Raw genomic sequence first — 16292 nt, 5'->3', positions numbered from 1 at the left:
GCACGTCCGTCACTACATGGTTGCGGTGGAGGGCAGGTTCGACAATACCTGGCAAGTTCTTCTGGGATCTCACTAGAGCTATGATCCTGTGATGGTTCCTTCTCTTTGGGTGTCCACCGCCCACGCCGATACCCATCGTTCGCTATGGTTCTACTGTATTAGCGATGCTATATGTATGGTACTATTCGAGATGTATTAGTGATAATATTCGATGATGTACGGATGCAAGTGATGATTTAGTTTCGCTTATTGAATGCATGCTAATTTAGTTTACCCGGGGACGAGCGGGTTAGGGGCTTCCTCGGTGTCGATTGTACCGTAAATAGCAAGTCTCGTCAGTGCGAGATACATGTGGTCGTTGGTGTCGAATACTACATATACATCCCACAAGTGAGACAGGGGTCCTGCGTCCCGCAGCAACAGTTCTCGGCGTCGATGGCGGTCGAACACCATCGCGAATTTGTCTGGCAGCCTCTGAGATGGCGATTGAAAGCTAAGTGTTGAAACTTGAAACACCCAAACTGATTCAACTCGGTTTGGTTGTTTGAACTTTCAAAACTTGGCATTAATCCTCATTGCAAAGGCTGCCAGACAAATTTGCGAAGGTGTTCGACCGTCATCGCCCACCAGAACTATTGTTGCGGGATGTCGGGCGCCGGCGTCACTTGTGGGACGTAGATCTAGTGTTCAACGCCGAGCGCCTCATGTATCTTGCACCGATGATACTTGCTATTTAGGGTTCTATCGACGCCGAGGAACCCCTAACCCGCTCGTCCTATTGTAATTATTTAGTTAGGTTGACGGAAAAACCAACATTGCTATGAAACCCGTCTTCAATTTAAATGTGCAGTTTTTTCGTTGCTACGAGGGTCTAGTGTTCGACGAGCTCCGCCCATGCATTCGTGAGTTAGCACAAATGACATCTCCTCCCCCTTGATTTGCTCTGTTTCAGTCTTCGTGCCAATGAAACTTGCTAGCTATAGGTGTCTTCAATCATCAGTATGCGTGACCACTATGCGTCTCCCGTTCGAAAGGGTTACATCTATAAATATGCATGACTTTCCATATTTATAACCTTGATTCTTTCGTATTGTCCAGCGTTATCCATGGACGATAGCCCGAGTATGTGTAAATTGGGTTTGTTTTCCCATATGCTCTACTCCGGATCCGATGCAGAATTTCGTCAGTGCCTCCCTGTTGTTCTCCGGGTACACATCCTCTCTGCTTATTGCCGAGATGTGTATGTGGAGAACAGCCGGGAGGTGTTGTAGAAATTTTGCGTCGGATCCAGAGCAGAGCACAGGAAAATGAACCCAATCTACACATACTCGGGTGGGATTAGGACCTATCTTTACCTGTTAGCGTGCAGGTTGCATGGACGTAATAAAGTGATAAACTTCATTAACTAATGAATATATACATGCTGATTAATTTATATATATAAATATATATATTTCTTATGTGTCCAGTAGCTAGGCAAGATGAGTGATCGTGCGTGGATGTACACTGGTCACACTAGCAGAAAAACATGACAACTGAATGGTTAACGAAAACCAAGGGATTTCTGAGAACCGCATTTGCAAATGGCCAGAGGACAACCTGGTGCCCCTGTGCAGGGTGCAATAATTTGCACAAGAGGACAGAGGATGAAATGGGCAAACACTTGCAGAAGAGGGGTTTTACGCCAGATTATACGTTGTGGACATTTCATGGTGAGTCTGGCCAACGCGCCAGAGCTGAGGTGCTTCATCGTTGCACCGACGAGCATGGTACCGGGATGCAAGACATGGTGCAAGACTTTGATGATGCTCGGGACTCGGACGATGAGATGGAGGAATCTGCAAAGGCCTTCAATGAAATGTTGGAGTCTTCAAAACGTCCTCTCCATGAGCACACTGAGATTTGTCAGTTGGATGCCATCTCACAAATAATGGCTCTGAAGGCTCAATTCAACTTGGGCAGAGAATGCTACGACGCGATGATGATAGTATTTGGACATTTTCTACCCAAAGGCCACGAACTACTTGCAAACCTATAACAGTCAGACAAAATCCTCCATGCTCTTAAGATGCCCTAGGAGAAGATACATGCCTGTGACAATGGATGTGCCTTATTTAGGCTTCAGTATGTGGACTTGAACTATTGTCCCATTTGCATGTCATCCAGGTATGTTGTGGTAGACAACAGTATGGGTGAGAAGACGCAGACCAAAATCCTCGTTAATGTTCTTCGGTATATGCCAATCTACCAAGACTTCAACGTCTTTTCATGGTCGAAGAGATGGCAAGACAGATGACATGGCACAAAACGAGGCAAAAGAACCCAACTAGATGCAGATGGGAAGCTGATGACGATGCACACATCAGACGGTGAAGCGTGGAAGCACTTCGATGCATTACATAACGACAAAGTGGCAGATCCGAGGCATCCTCGAGTCGCCATCAGCACGGATGGGTTCATTGTGTTTGGTATGATGGCAACCCAATACAGTTGTTGGCCCGTATTTGTCATTCCACTCTATCTCCCCCCTGGACAGATTATGCAAAGAAAGAACTTTTTCCTGACGTTGATAATTCCAGGGCCGAACTATCCGGGGAAGAATATGAATGTGTACATGCAGCCGCTGAAGGATGAATTGCAAGAAGCCTAGAATAATGGGTTCAAGACATACGACGCCTTTAGCAAAATGAACTTCATAATGCGTGTGTGGTACATGTACTCGACGCATGACTTGCCGGCGTATGCGCTATTCATTGGCTGGTCTGTGCATGGAAGGTTCCGGTGCCCCACATGCAAGGGAGCTCTTCAGTTTCGTTGGCTTGAGGCCGATCGCAAGGTTCTTGCTTCAACATGCATAGACCGTTCCTGCATCCTCACCATAAGTTCAAGAAAGACAAGCAGAACTTCATCAAAGGTAGAGTTGTGAAAGACTCTGCAACACCTCCTTTGACAGGCCAAGAGATCCTGGATCAGTTAAACGCTCTCGAGCCAGATCCAGAGCGTCCAGGGTATTTCAAGGGGTATAATTCGCAACACGCCTGGACTCACAAGACATGCTTGTGGGATCTGCCGTACTTCAAAGACCTCCTTTGCCCACACAACATCGACGTGATGCACACTTAGAAGAATATCGCCGAGGAACTTTTTGGTACATTGTTTGGCATAGATGGGAAGTCAAAGGGTAATCCTAAGGCAAGAGTCGATCAGGAGGCGCTATGTCATAGACCGTTACAAAACATGCAACCACCAAAAGGAAAGAATAACTGGAAAAAGCCAAAGTCATGGTTCAATCTTGGAAGGCCAGCTATGAGGGAAATTATCTTGTCCGATGGGTATGCAGCGAATCTAAAGAGGGGAGCGAGTCTTGAAAAATTGAAGATATTTGGTCTCAAGAGTGATGATTGGCACATATAGATTGAGCGGGTAATGCCGGTGATGTTGCATGGATTCATCCCGGAGGATGAATGGCTAGTACTGGCAGAGCTGAGCTATTTCTTCCATGTTCTTTGTGCTAAAGAACTATTGCCTGACCTGGTAGAAGAAATGGAAGAGTTGGCACCGGAGTTGATCTGCAAGTTAGAGAAGATACTTCTACCGGGCTTCTTTAATCCAATGCAGCACTTGATTTTGCATCTCCCAACTGAGGTAAGATTATGGGGGCCTGTGCAGAATCGTTGGTGCTACGCAACTAAGAGGATGCAGAAGACGCTTCGAGAAAAATGTAAAAATAAACTTAGAATTGAAGCATCGATGGCCGAGGCATTCATTACTAAGGAGGCGGCAAACTTCGTGACAGCACACTACGAAGCCAAAAATCTTCATTTGCATAATCTGAAGCCTTAGTATAATGCCGGCGACCCTAAAAAGGGTCGATCCAACCTCAGCCTATTCAAAGGTGATCTCGCACCAGCCGGTGCTTCTAATTCCTTAACGTTGGATTTCGAAGAATGGCAGACCATTTTGTTGTATATCTTCAACAACCTAACAGAAGTGTGGCCGTACATCGAGTAAGTTCTCGGTACATTGTTTCACAACTTCTAATTCCTTTGAACTGCTCTTATTCCCAGATAAATTTGATACAGTCGATACGTCACCAAATTCTCTTATGGAGCGGTGATCCAAAAGGATTCCGTCGAAGAGTATGAGCTTCTGGCAGAGCATGGAGGCGGCTAGCTATCCTGGTATCATCTATTGGTTCAAACAAACGGTAATTTCCATTAGACCATTTCACTTCTTCGTCTAATTTCTGGCTAATGCAACAATCCCTTTCGTATTAAACTTTAAGGCTAATTCAGAGCTTATGGACGCTGAATTGAGACAAGTTGCTAATGGTTTTGACTATAAGGTCCATTTATTTGACAAATACAACATCAACGAGTATTGCTTTCGTACCTATGGCAAAGAGCTATCTATGGCCGACCGAAAGTCTACAAATTGTTGTGTCTCTGCTATCGGCGAAGGAGATACCGAGTATTATGGAAGAGTTAAAGCAATTTATGAACTTCAATTCTATGGTGCAAACCCACCAAACGTCGTGGTCTTCAAATGTTATTGGTTCCAGCCGAAGGAGACTAGAAGGACTCATGAACATATAGGGCTAGTGGAAATCAATCAAAGCACCCATTTGGATGTTCCCAATGTCTATATTATGGCTCAACAGGCAACCCAAGTTTTCTATCTACCGTGGGCATATCAAAGTGATCCTAATCTCAAAGGTTGGGATGTCGTTTATGATGTGCCGCCACGTGTTAGACACCCCCCCCCCCCAATGAAGATGATTACGAACCTCACATTAACCCAGACACATATGAAGGAGAATTCTTCCAAGAAACATGTCTTTCCAAAAAACGTTTCAAGAACCGCTCTACTTCACCCTAGAACATTGAAGTATACAGCGATAGTGAACCCGACTTCACCAATCAGCCGGAACAAGAAGAGCCTGAACTGGAAGAGGTTACTGCTGCGGATGACCTGTCAATGCTGGACAGATTACGTAGAGGCGGCCTTCCACATGATGATGCATTTATTAATGATGATGATGAGCACGTCATTACTAATTGTGATGATGATGATGCATTTATTGATCTGAAGCATTTATTGAACCAGATTATTACTAGGTATTAAAAATTTTATGTTGTACTTGATTTATATAGTTACTTGTATGATTGTATGATTTATATAGTTACTTGTATAATTTTCTTACTTTGTATGATTGTTTGTTATACATAGTGCCATGGTCTTGATATCCGTCCTCGTCAGTCCTCGCCCGCTTTATGATGCAGATGTGGTAAATCTTCTTTTATAACTTTTGTTGCATTTCGCATTTATGACAATTATGGCCATCAAGTTGACATAGATATTTTTTAATCTAGGAGGTATGTGAACCGGAATTTGCAACTGACCCTCTTGTCGAGAAGTTAAATTTAGTTGAAAAAGAAAATGAGTATTTGAGAGAGAAAATTAAAAGAATTGAAGAAGAGAAGATGAAATTGGAGTTGTATGTTGCCGATGTGGTCGATGATCAGAAGATGAAGATGAATGCAATGCACTTGAAGATGGATGCAATGCGCTTGAAGATTAAGAAGATTAGAAAATATGCAATTGATAATGAGGCTTGGTATCATTATGCCGTTGGATCAATTGTTACCTTAGTTGCGATCTTCATCGCATTTGTTGTGATGAGGGTAAGTTTTCTCTAGTGTACTTAGCTTACTTTCCTCCTAAATGGCATAACTACCTAAGTTAGACAAAAAATGAGTTATACTTAGCTTTCTTTCCTAAAAAATGTCATGATAATCTTTGTTACCTCCAAAATTATATAGACTTACCTTACTTTCCTCGAAAATGACATAATAACCTTAGTAAGCTCAAAATGACCTATTTAGCTAGCTTAGTTCTAAAATGACCTACACTTAGCATTTTTACCTAGCTTAGCAATAAAATGGCATTTTTACCTACCTTAGTTAGAAGAAGAAGATAAAAAAGACGAGAGGAGAAAAAGATAGAGAAGAAAAAAATCTTCTTCTTCTTCCTTTTCTTCTTTTTCTTCCTCTTCTTCTTCTTCTTCTTCTTCTTCTTTTTCTAGTAGTCTTCTTCTTCTTCTAACTTGCTTCTTTCCCAATTTGCATATTTGCTTTAGATGAGGAAGCTTGCGTTGATGGAGTCTACTCTTCTCTTTATGCTTCCTTCTTGTTTTGATTTTCTAGGATGAACAATGTCAAACTTGCTACCTATATATGTATGGATGAAACCATTGTATGCTTGTTGGAGGATATCTTGGCTATGTATATGTGCTGGATGAAACCATTTGCTATGTATATGTGTTGGACGATCATATCCATATAGCAGGGATATGATTTGGTATGTATATGTCTTGGTATGCTTGTTGAAAGTATTTTCATATGTGTGTGTGTGAAATTCTGTCAAATTGAATGAATTCAAGAAAAAACAGGGGCTATATAGACTCTTTGCCATCTGCTGGCGGATGGCATAGAGCTTTGCCATCAGCTAGCGGACGGCAAACATGCCACGTGTCAGCTACCTGTGCAACCTGGGGCAGTAGGCTGGCTATTTGGATGCTTTGCCGTCTCCCAGCGGATGGCAAAGAACATTGAATATTTTCCGTCAGCTAGCTGACGGCAAAGCTACCAAATAGGCCAGCCCCAGGTGCTGCCACGTGGCACCTTATGCCGTCCGCTGGCGGACGGCAAATATGCAAAAGGCTTTGCCGTCCACTGGCGGACGGCAAACACGCCGTTAACCCCTTAACGGACCTAAGCTGACACGTGTGCCATCCATGCTCTTTGCCATCGGCTGGCGGACGACAAAGACCTTTGCATCTTTGCCGTCAGCCAGCAGACAACAAAGAAGCCTTTGTCGTAGACTGTTCAGCTGGACATGTTGCCGTCTACTGGCTGACGACAAAGGTCTTTGTCGTCCGCTATGCGTGCCTTTGCCGCCAGCCATGGCTGACGGCAATGTTCCTGATTCTTGTAGTGATACAAGTGTAGTATGGATAGTATATATAGGTTTTTGTAATCTGAAAATAAAAAGCAAGGTAACAAGTGATAAAGCAGAGCACAAACGGCATTGCAATGCGTGAAAACAAGGCCTAGGGTTCATACTTTCACTAGTGCAATCTCCTAATAGTGCTAACATAATTGAATCATATAATAGTCGCTCAACATGCGACAAGCAATCACTCCAAAGTATTTATCAAGTGGAGAACATAAATGAATTTGTTTGTAGGGTACAAATGTTGGAAATATGCCCTAGAGGCAATGATAAATTAGTTATTATCATATTTCCCTGTTCATGATAATCATTTCTTATCCATGCTAGAATTGTATTGATCAGAAACTCAAATACATGTGTGGATACATCGACAACAACATGTCCCTAAAATGCCTCTACCGGACTAGCTCGTTGATCAAAGATGGCTATGGTTTCCTAGCCATCGACATGAGTTGTCATTTGATAACGGGATCACATCATTAGGAGAATGATGTGATGGACAAGACTCAAACTATGAACTTAGCATATGATTGTGTCAAGTTTATTGCTATTGTTCTCTGCATGTCAAGTATATGTTCCTACCACCATGAGATCATGCAACTCACTCACACCGGAAGAGTATCTTGTGTGTACCAAACGTCGCAACGTAACTAGGTGACTATAAAGGTGCTCTACAGGTATCTCCGAGGGTGTCTGTTCAGTTGGCATGGATCAAGACTTGGACTTGTCATTCCGTATGACGGACAGGTATCTTACGGCCCACTCGTTATTACATTATCACAACGAGCTTGCAAGCAATGTGACTAATGAGTTAGCCATGGGATCTTGTAGTACGGAACGAGTAAAGAGACTAGCCGGTAGAGAGAGTGAACTAGGTATGGAGATACCGATGATCGAATCTCGGGCAAGTAACATACCGACAGACAAAGGGAACTACATACGGGATTAGCTGAATCCTTGACATCGAGATTCGAACAATAAAGATCTACGTAGAATATGTAGGAGACAATATGGGCATCCAGGTCCCGCTATTGGTTATTGAACCTAGAGGTGTCTCGGTCATGTCTGCATAGTTCTCGAACCCACAGGGTCTACAGACAATGTTTGGTGACGATATAAGTATAGTTGAGTCATTATGGTGGTTACCGAAGGTTGTTCGGAGTCCCGGATGAGATCCCGAACATGACAAGGAACTCCGGAATGGTCCGGAGGTGAAGATTGATATATTGGACGAAGGGTGTTGGAGTCCGGAAGTGTTCCGGCGGTATTAGATGATAACCAGCATGACCGAAAGGGGTTTCGGGAGGCCCCGACAAGTGTTGGGGGGCTCATGGGCCTAGAGGAGGGGGCACACCAGCCCACTAAGGGTTTCTGCGCCCCAAGCCCCCTTCCCACGTTGCTTGAGGAGGTGGGGCGCCTCCCTAGGGTTTCCTCCACTTGCCTTGCGGGCCAAGGCACCTAGGAGGAGGCGCCGAAACCACTACAAAAAAAGACACATCCGTGACATTTTGGGCCGAACGAAATTTTTTTTGTCATACATATGACACTTCTATGACGATATTGTGACAAAACCCGGTATCATCATAGATGTGGTGGGCACCTACTTCTATGACAAAAAATCATGACAGAAAATGGGCTTTTCATCCTGGGTGGGCCAGAGACACAGCTGCATGACATTCTTTGGGCCGTACATGACGGAAAAAAACCGTGGTAGAAGCGAGGGCGAGGAAAATTTCGGGGAGTTCCCGGTTATGGTGGGAGGTCGGGGGCCGAGCGATGCGCGTTTCTCTCGTACACGTACGCGCGTGTGTGCGAGGCGTTGGCTCTAACTGAACCCGAGCGAGGCGTTGGGCTCTAACTGAACCCGAGTGATTGCACTGCAGGCTACGCGTTACTGAACCCGAGCGATCGATCGAGCGATTCCTTCGCTACTGCTGCTAACTGAAGCCGATCGATGCTGTCTCTGGATGAACAGTGAGCATTGCTGGGGGGGTTGGATGAACAGTTCCCGGTGGGGGTGGATGAACAGGACCCCGTGGTGTTGCCTCTGGATGAACAGGACCCCGATCGATCGAGCCGGTTGGGGCTGGATGAACAGGACCCCGTGGAGGGTAGGATAAACAGGACCACCCCGTGGAGGGCAGAATGAACAGTAGACGGTGGAGGGCTGGATGAACAGTAGCCCGTGGAGGGGTGGTTGAACAGGAGCCCGTGGAGAGGGCTGGTTGAACAGTAGCCGGTGGAGTAGCGCGTGGGGGAGGCTGGATGAACAGGAGCCCGTGGATGAACAGTCGCAGGTGGAGGCTGGAGGAGGTCGACGGTGGATGAACAGTAGCCCGTGGAGGCTGGAGGGTCGACGGTGGAGATGAACAGTGTCCCGTGGAGTCCCGTTTTGTGGTACGCCACACCCCTCCCGATGAACATGACCCCCGTTTCGACCGTAGCGCTCCAAGACAAGTCCGTTTCCTCCGTTTTGCGGTACGCCACACCCCTCCCGATCAACAGGACCCCCGTTTCCACCGTAAGAGGTCCGTTTCCTCTGTTTTGCGGTACGCCAGACCCCTCCCGATGAACAGGATCCCGTTTCAAACGTGGCCGGTCGAACACAAGGCCGTTTCCTCCATTCTGCGGTACGCAAGGCCTCGTTTCCATCGGCTGTTCCGTCCAAGCCGTCCCGATGAACACGACGACGCATTCCGTTCCGACCCAGCCGGTTGGCTCCCCATGAACACGACAACGACGTTGTTTCTCCATTCCGACCCAGCCATGTACACGAGCCCTGGCCGTACGTATGCGCGAGTAGGCGTTTGACACCCTGCCCGTATGTACGTACGTGGCCGTATTTTCTTTCTTGCATACTCGCCGCTGTACGTACGTGTACATGCTACGTACGCGCCTCTACTACGACACGTGCGCGCCTCTACATCGAACAGTATGTACGTACACGTTCGCGACCAGAATGACAATGCTACGTATGCTTCGACCAGGTGGGTCCCGACTGTCAGGCACTTCCTTGCCTACGAAGATGTAGCTGGTGGGTCCCAGCAGTCAGGGGGGCGAATCATTTTTTTTGCCCGGACGCACTTCCTTGCGTGCGAAGATGTAGCTGGTGGGTCCCCGCAGTCAGGGGGAAACGTTTTTTCATGAAATACGGTGGCCCGTCCGGTGGGTCCCCACTGTCAGGTGAAGGAATAATTATTTTCCGCGTAATAAGGAGGCACTTCCTTGCTACGGCTGTGGACCCAGCTGTCAGCCTCTCCATGTACAGTCCACGTCCGATGGAAGCCATTCCTTGACCACGTTGACCACACCACACCGAGAGCACCAGGGCGGTGGACGACGGCGAGGCCTTGGAAGGGGATGACGCGGAGTCGGGGAAGATGCGGCAGTGGAAGCCCGCGCGGAGACGAGTACGAGGGTTCACTGGTTCGGCTACGGTGTGAGGCTGGCGTCGCCGCAGGGCCTGGCCAGCGGTGGTAATAGTAGGGGGCGGTGAGTTCTCCGCGGCAGCACAGCCGGCCACTGGAGGGAGGAGCATGCGGCACGACCGGCGCTGCTTTGGGCGGCTGGAGCAACAAGACAAGAGGTTGAAGAAGCACTACGGCCGTTGGATGGACATCATACGGTCACTGGAGCTAGAATCGTGCATATTGACTAAGTTGACAACGCCCTCCGTCCTCGTCAACTTAGTAGGCCCACAAGTCAGCCTGCCACTATACTGGGTCCCAGCTAGCAGGGGGGTTATTCATTTTTTTTGTGCGTAATAAGGACGCACTTCCTTGCGTGCGAGCTGTCAGCGGTGGTAACATTTTTTTCGTGAAATACAGAGGCCCTTTCGGTGGGTCCCAGATGTTAGGTGGAGGAATAATTATTTTGCGCGTAATAAGGAGGCATTTCCTTGCGTGCGGCCGTGGACCCAGCTCTCAGGCTCTCCACGTAGAGTCCACTTCAGATGCATGTCGGTCGTTGACCACGTTGACCAAGCCACGCCGGGAGCACCAGGGCGGTGGACGACGGTGAGGCCTAGGAAGCGAACGACACGGAGGCAGGGAAGACTCGGCAGTTGTTTCCCACGCGGAGGGGAGTACGACTATACGAGGGTTTACTAGTTCGTCTGCCGTCGCCGGAGAATAACAGCAGGTGTGGGTGAGTAGAGGGATGGCTAGGCCAGCGATGGGAGTACGGTGGGGCGGTGAAGCCTGCGCGGCAGCACTGCCGGCCGCGGGGAGGAGGGAGCAGGCAGTCCCGCCGGCGATTGTTTGAGCGGCTGGAACAGGAAGAGCAGAGATTGAAGAAGCACGACGGCCGTTGGATGGACATCCAACAGTCATTGCTTGTGCGTCAACCTTTTTTTTAGGAAAGCCTCAAATCTGTGGAAAACAGCATACAACCCATCTGCCATTATTTCTAATAATATACAGCCCATTTGCTAATTCTGAAGGTTTTTTTTGGAGCCCATATTCTTTTTGTTAGCATTACAGCCCATATTGTGGCCACGGTTAAAAAATTATACGAAATGTTGCATATTTCGGTGCGGTACGAACTGTTTTTAATCCCGAAATTTCGAGTCACATCCAAACTGATTTTAAAAATAAATGTATATAAATATAAAAATCCAACAGGTTGTCCACGCATAAAAATTAATACAATTTAAAATCTTGAAATGAAAAAAAGAAATTTGAAAGTAATTGCCTGTTTGATGTGTTTTAAAAATGTACAGCCCATTTCTCATTACTGATAGGGCATTTTCTCGTCCAGCCGAATGAAGCTCTCCTCGTCTTGAAAGATTTGCAGCCCAATAGGCCTGACAAAGCGACTTACTTGGCAAATCACAAAAAAACTGGGCTAGCCATTTTCAGAAAGAAAAAAAACTACTGGGCTGGTCCGTGGTAAACATAAAAGAGAAGGCTGTCTAGACATGCCAGAGTGCCCCGCACAGCCCAGTTGACACCCTGCTCCGTCTCAAAAACAAATTAGATAAATGCCACAACAAATATGGCGATTCATAAAAATGCCACTGCAATTTCCAAACTTTGAAAAATGCCACTGCAATTTTTGCAAACTTTGGAAAACGCCACCACTGCAAGAAATATGTCAACTTATGACCACCACTATTGGTCACGGAATGGTCATAGTTTTCCTTTTGTGACCTTTTTGTGACCAAAACCATATGGTCAAAAGCTGGCCGTCGTAAACTAGAATTAACGACCTTTCTTTTGGAATGGTCGTAGACGTTCATGACCAAAAAAAGGTCGTAGATTTAACGACCAATTATTTTGGTCACTAGCAATCCGCCCACACCACATCAGATCCACAGTGGCAAGGTGACGTGGCAGAATTACAACCAAATGAAAAGGTCGTAAAATAGAATCAGCCCGGTCTATTTCAGCCGTCTACATGGGCCAAGCCCAATAATTCAGCCCATTTATTTTTTTCTCTTTGTTTTGCTCATCTGCATGGGCCTGGCCCAATAATTTGGCCTTTTATTTTCTGGGAATGGAGCCTTTTTCTGATGATTTTTTTAAAAAGTCCACAATTGTTTTGGGCCACAGCCTTTTTAGTCTAGTACTAATTTGGGCCTTGGCCTTTTTATTTTCTTGGATGCAGCCTTTTACCAACTTTTTTTATAGTCAACTATTTTTTTAGGCCCAAGCCTTTTTAGTCAAATTCTTGTTTGGGCCTCGGCCTTTTTGCAGTCCAACTCAATTTAGTGCCCAATTAATCCAAATAATATTCTGTGATCCAAACAAACTCAAATAATTCAGAAAATGCAGAACTACACAGCTTCGGAACTGCACATAGCCATCACAAGTTCACTGGTTCAACAACAAGTGCTCCCAGGTTCACAAGATCCCAGGTTCACAAGTGCTCCCAGGTTCACTTGCAAAGTGCAAAATGCAACAAACTGCATAAGTTCACGACCTACTATGACATAACTTCCTAGCCTTCAAACCATGACAAACTGCATCAGATCACAGGTTCAAAGACAAACTGCACAGCCATCAAACTACCTTAGCTCCAAAGAGAGCCATCAAGTGGGCTAACTTCTCTTCCTGCTCTTGAGACTTCTTGCACAGCAGCTCAAGTTCCTTGTTGCGTGCAGCTTCAGCTTCTTCCGCCTTCATCTTGATTGCCGCCAATTCTTCTTGCATCACTTCAGCTTGAAGCTCGGACCTCTCCAGCTTCTGCTCAAGGTCACGAACATGAGCAGCCACTTCAGCAGTTGCTTTGCCGGAGTTGTTCCTAGATGACTGGAGCCCAACATTCATGAGGAATGTGCTTTGCTTGACTTCGGTCTTGAGCACTTCTTCGACAATTTCAACAGCAGACTTTGGCTCTTCACCTTCTGGTACCGGCGTGTCCTTCATTTTTTCCATCTTAAGCTAGCATATGGAGGAAAATTATAGGCATTAGTGGGAGATCTATTTCACATTTTGCAAACCAAACCAAGCAAGAGAAACCAAACCAGCACACCAATGGATTATTTGAAGTAACCAAACCAGCACACAAAATCTATACATTATTTTACTCAAACTCAAACAGAAGAAGATGATGACTAGTAACTTGACAACATTATTTGAGTAGTAACTTATGTGACCTGGAGACATGCGATTGGAGCAATATGATCGCTTCATTAAGCCTAGAATGGTGGTTCTATATAAGATGGCTTCCCGAGTGAGCCGATCATCAAACTAACATTCAGATCAAATTTCATCATATCATAAAAAATGCAACAAATAGCTACAGCAAGTTCTGATATCTATGTTGAACTATCAAACAGCATCAAAGCATGGAACATAGCGTGTGTTCTTGAGTGGCTCCGAATCAAACAACATCAAACAGCATCAAAGCTGGCTGTGAATCAAAAAGGGCATGGACAAAGCATGGAGTGACTTAGTATAGCAGTCTTGACTGGCTCCGAAAACCCGTGCTTCTAGCTGTTGTGGGTGGCCTTAAACAAGTCAATCGCAGACAGCTCCTCACCCTTACGCTCTTCTTTTTGAAATGTTTTTCAACAAAAATCAAAATGTTATTCAGCAAGAATCAGAAATGTTATTCAACGAGGATCAAATGGTAAGGTCTCTAGAGAAAAGTTCTCACAGTGGCAAAAATGTGAGCTGTGCAGTGCCTGGAACCAGTTCTCTGATTGTACACGACATTTTCTTGATTCATCTTGTTCGACACACAGGTTTCCTACAAAAAAGCATACTGTCAGCATGATCTAGCACTAGCATATCATGTGCAGAACATAAAGCATCAAACAAAGCAGAGACAAACCTTGTGTCTTGGGGTAGACCACATCTCCACCAGAGCTAGCCATTCACCATCCGTCAGATCTGAAACCGGAGACTTAATGCTGACTTTGTTTGCGGCTACGGTGTCAAAATACTTCTTCTTGATCTGATGGCGTTTGTTCTTTGAATGTTTCTGCAGAATATCTTTGCACGCGGTCTTGATGGTCTCCGAGTCCGTGTTCATCTCAAAATTTGCCTACCAAGATAGCAAACAAGGTAGGAACAATATTAGTGATCATGCATAGGTGTAACAGAAAATAGATAGCACATTAACTATGAAACAAGTAGCTTACAGCAACTTTCCCTATGTAGTTCTCCAATAGACTAGCTTTTTTTGTATAGCTTGAAGTGAGGAAGAACCGGAAGATGGCTTCTTGCAACGAGTCCACACTCAGAAGCAAGCTTTGCTGCCTGGAGAGGCTTCTCTGGATGCTTCATCCCTTCGACAATTTGGATAGGCACCTTGCTACCAAGCGACTTGGTGATTCTCTCTAGCCCTTTGCCCTTTCTAAGTCTAGTCTTGGTAGTCATTGCATCTGAAAATGAAATTGAACTCATAAATTAGAATAGAAATCGACAAATGCAGGAATCGACAAAATCATACATGATCATTCCATTTGGAAAATGCACTAGTAAAAGATAGCATTGCAAAGGTCAACTTGCCTGATTGAAGCACAAGCTGCTGTTCTTCTTCATTGATGACAGCATTCCTATCAATAGAAGGTGCATCAGGGCTGAGGTCTGTATGGACAGTGCCTGCTTCATCAATGCAGATAGTTCCTCCTTCATCTAGGCAGACAGTGCCACATCCATCCATGCTGAGAGTGGTTCCTTCATCCATGGGCCGCAAATCATCACCCATTTGCACCGAGGTCTCAGAGTCCACGCGCAGCAGACTTTCCTAATGGTCCGTCGCAGTTGCCATCTTTGCTTTCTGCCTTGTGACTCTATCATGGGCAGGTTCATCAAGTTCCAGGATCCTCTTGTTTTGTCCTGGAGCTGGGGCCATCACCCTTCCTGGAGGCATTGCAGCAGATGTTTCTGAGCTCTTCTTCTTCTTGCTGACTGTCTTCTTAACACCAGGCCTCTTCGTCCTAGATTCCTTCAGTGCCTCGTATAAATAGCATGGAAAAAAGCATTAGATCACAAGAGAAATATGTGAGCACAAGGAAACACATAGCATAAAAGAACCCCAACCCTCCAACCAAGACAGAGTTTGCACCTTAACAATCTTGTTCACTACAACATCATCCACTCCCTCTCCATCAATAACTTCATCCTCCTTAGGATTGTACTCTGGGTCATCATTAATAACTCCACTACCTTCTTGAACGTCATCACTTCTACCTTCTTGTACACCATTTGTTTTCCTAAGCATCGACGCTATTGCACCGATACCAAGGGACTGGAACATCCGATTGTTCCTCATGATATTTCTAGCCCTAACCTTCTCGTACTCGGTAAGAGGCTCTTCTTTGCATGATAAAGGAAACGTAACTATTAGGTGAATGTTTGGAATGCATGGACAGACAGCCAAACATATCTTATGATATTTTATTATCATTTAATCCTAGTTATTCAGGGAAGGAAGACTAACAGCACACAGGCACAATTAAGCCAGCTTATTCAGATTGCAGCAATACATTTCACTTAGCATATTAAGACATAGATTTTATGAAACTAACAGTATAACCACAAGGAGCAAGTTGCATACCAACGGTTGGCCTCATGTTTGACCTTGTACTCCTTGCCATATGGATGATCTTGAGGTGGTGCTTGCAAAATAGAATAAACAACAATCAAATACAACAGGGATAAAGTAAAATGATGCACTTGTATCAATAAAGGAAAGCATTTGGACCATCATGCACATACATGTAATACATGTGAAACAAACTTGATGGATCAACAATACAGTGATCTAGTGTTATTAACTAAGAAAACATGTAAGTGCACTAAACAAGCATGCATGTACACTAGTAG

The sequence above is a fragment of the Aegilops tauschii genome, chromosome 2 (assembly GCF_002575655.3).
Source record: "Aegilops tauschii subsp. strangulata cultivar AL8/78 chromosome 2, Aet v6.0, whole genome shotgun sequence".
NCBI lineage: Eukaryota > Viridiplantae > Streptophyta > Magnoliopsida > Poales > Poaceae > Aegilops > Aegilops tauschii.
This window is presented reverse-complemented; position numbering follows the sequence as displayed.